Below are 3,712 nucleotides of genomic sequence, written 5' to 3' on the forward strand. Positions count from 1 at the left end.
TTGCAGTAAATGCTCCGAAGATAGCGTTTTTCGGGTTTGGAGACGATGTTAAAATATTTTAAATGATTTGTAGACAATGTTGGTGATTTATTATTGTATAAATGTGTTGTCAGTGAGTTTAATGCATGCACATCTGCATCCTCGCTCACTAAATTATGATGTCGATGTCCAGTTTAACTTGTTTGAAGAAAGTGCTTTTTCGGGAGTGCCATACTTTTGCTTGCCTTTTTGCCTTTTATCATTATTCCAAATCCAATGCACTGAGAGAAAACAGAGGTAGCAATTCAGATATATTAAGAAACATGTGGCCACTTATGCTCAGTTCAATTCAAATCTTCATTAACCTTAAGTTTTACAACTTATCGGTGGTTTCCAGGTGTACGGGTTTGGCGATTTTGTTGTAACATACATATACATATGGAAAAACACATAATTATTTTAGATACAAAATTCGTATATTACATGCAGTAAACACATATTTACCAAGATTGCATAACTGTTTTACATTATTTAAACCAAATAACTGGGTTAAGACAGATGGATTTTCCCAGTAATATGGCTTAATGTATTTTTGTCTGATATTTACATATAGAGGACAAGTCAAAACAAAGTGAAAGTCGTCTTCAATGTCAAAATTACAATTGATACACTTTCTTTCATTTACATTTATATTTTTGTATCTTCGACATTCAATTGATAAATTATGGGCAGATTTTTTTACATAAGTATTTACATAAGTATTTTCTATAAATTAGTGGAATATATTTTGTTAAATACGCCGAGCACAATGAACTGTCCAAGTCCCAAAGGACAAGGCAGAAATAATTCCACCTGGAAATGCCAAACTATACATTTACTTTAAATGAAACATTGTTAAATTGTTTAATTCAAAAATATTTCTTATACCTAAAAGTTTATTTACATCTGACACATATTAGTACATGAGAAAGGAGAGACAATCAAGAGCAATCAAAAGATACATACGAGTCCTAACACTCTATTACCATATAATTGTGTTGACTGTCTCCAAACCCTACAAAATACGCTCGAGTCAAAAACACGTTTAAATAATTAAAAATGCTTTCAAAAACTTCTACCTCAAGAATATGATTTCTTATACTCAAACTGTACTTACAAATTAAGTTTAGAAAGTTTAGTGTCAGGATTGGTTAAGGGTTAGAAGTGCAATTGTCGAAAATCATATCTAGTCGGAATAATGATGAACCATACAGGCCTAACAATGATATAATCTGTTAAATAATAATTCAACATTCAAACTTAAAAAGCTGTTATCAAGTGATTGTGTTGAGTTAGTTTTCTTCATCCAAATGCACATTACACGGAATAAGGCTAACGTTTTCATATCCTACAGGTACCCGTGAGTAAGATATATCCTGTTATTCCTTCTGAAGTTCTTATATAAAATTTGTTACGAAAGCAGAGAGCCAATTAGGTATGGTCTTAACCTTCCAGCACAGGTGGGTTTTGTTTTTTGTTTGTTTGTTGTTTTTTTGTATCCGCCCCTGTTCCAGTGATATGAAACCGAGAATATTTCCCACATTCTACCCACCTATGGATTCGAACTCGGGCCTTCGGCAAATTCTAGCAACTACTGTAACACTGGGTTCCCCAACCATCGAAGTAATAATATTCTATATGACGAATTATGGTTATTTCTCATTACGATGATATATTTTAACGTTTTACTATAAAATCAAATTCTGCATCGCTTCTCTCACTGATACGGATAGCGGACAGATATCCATCCTCAAACTAAACTCCATGTTTTATCCATGTACTGAATGAAAGCCTAAAACATAGGAAGGTATATAAGCGTGTCATGTGGGTGTTCTGAAGAACATTTCATTTATTGATTACTGAGACCTTTAATCGTCTGCGGGCAGATTTCCTTTGGTCATGCGAATGTGACATGACACGAACTTATCGGGACAAACTAACGGTAAACAGTGACAGTCAAGCATCGCCACAAAGGACCAGTCGCAGGCGATCACAGCGTCATCCACAGTCAATCCATCTAATTTTTTCAAATGTGTCTTTGACCACCGGAACATATCTTGACACGGGACTCCTTTGACACGTACATTTTGATTCTGATGGTCATGAAATATTCTCTTTTAAGTGTGATGAACGTGGTTTCAGGTATCATACACAAGACTGGAATGTTTGACGTTTTTGTCTTAATTTCACAAGTATTTTCTGTGAGTCTGTATTCAAATATCATGGAAGATCACTTTTGGTAAAAATCATGCAAGTAGCATCGAAAAGTTTAGCATGGTGATATGGCGACATGGTGATATGGTGATATAGCGACAATTTGATATGACGACATGGTGATATGATGATATGACGACTTGGGGAAATGACGATATGGCGACATGCTGATATGATGACATGGTGACATGATGATATGGTGATATGGCGATGTGGTGATACGATGACATGGTGATATGATGATATGTTGATATGGCGATATGGTGATATGAGGACATGGTGCTATGACGACATAGTGATATGACGACATGGTCATATGACGACATGGTGATATGGCGATATGGTGATATGAGGACATGGTGCTATGACGACATAGTGATATGACGACATGGTGATATGGCAACATGGTGATATGGCAGCATGGTGATATGGCGATGTGGTGACATAGCGACATTTTGATATGACGACATGGTGATATAATGACATGGTGACATGATGATATGTTGATATGGCGATGTGGTGATATGAGGACATGGTGATATGACGACATGGTGATGTGGCGACATGGTAATATGGCGCAAACGTGATATGGCGATGTGGCGATATGACGACGTGGTGATATTGGGACATGGTGATTTGGTGATATGGCGACATTTTGATACGACGACATGTTGATATGATGATATGACGACTTGGGGAAATGGCGATATGGCGATGTGATAATATGACGACATGGTGATGTGGCGATGTGGTAATTTGACGACATGGTGATATGGCAACATAGTGATATGGTGACATGGTGATATGGTGATATGGCAACATGGTGATATGATGATACTGACTGACTGAGTTTAGTTTTACGCCGCTTTTAGCAATATTCCAGCAATATCACGGCGGGGGACAACAGGATATGATGATATGTTGATATGGCAACATGGTGATATGATGATATGTTGATATGGCGATGTGGTGATATGAGAACATGGTGATATGACGACATGGTGATATGGCGATGTGGTGATAGGAGGACATGGTGATATGGCGACATGGTGATATGGTGATATGACGACATGGTGATATGACGAAATGGTGATATGGCGACATGGTGATATGGTGATATGACGACATGGTGATATGACGAAATGGTGATATGGCGACATGGTGATATGGTGATATGGCGATGTGGTGATATGAGAACATGGTGATATGACGACATGGTGATATGTTGATATGACGACATGGTGATATGATGATATGTTGATATGGCGATATGGTGATATGAGGACATGGTGCTATGACGACATAGTGATATGACGACATGGTGATATGACAACATGGTGATATGTTGACACGGTGATATGGTGATATGACGACATGGTGTTATGGCGATAGGGGGATATTGCGATATTGTGATATGGTGATATGATGATATGACAACTTGGGGAAATGGCGACATGCTGATTGGATGACAAGATGACAT

This window comes from Haliotis rubra, unplaced genomic scaffold (assembly GCF_003918875.1).
Source record: "Haliotis rubra isolate DU_JTF1 unplaced genomic scaffold, ASM391887v1 Scf38, whole genome shotgun sequence".
NCBI classification, from domain to species: Eukaryota; Metazoa; Mollusca; class Gastropoda; order Lepetellida; family Haliotidae; genus Haliotis; species Haliotis rubra.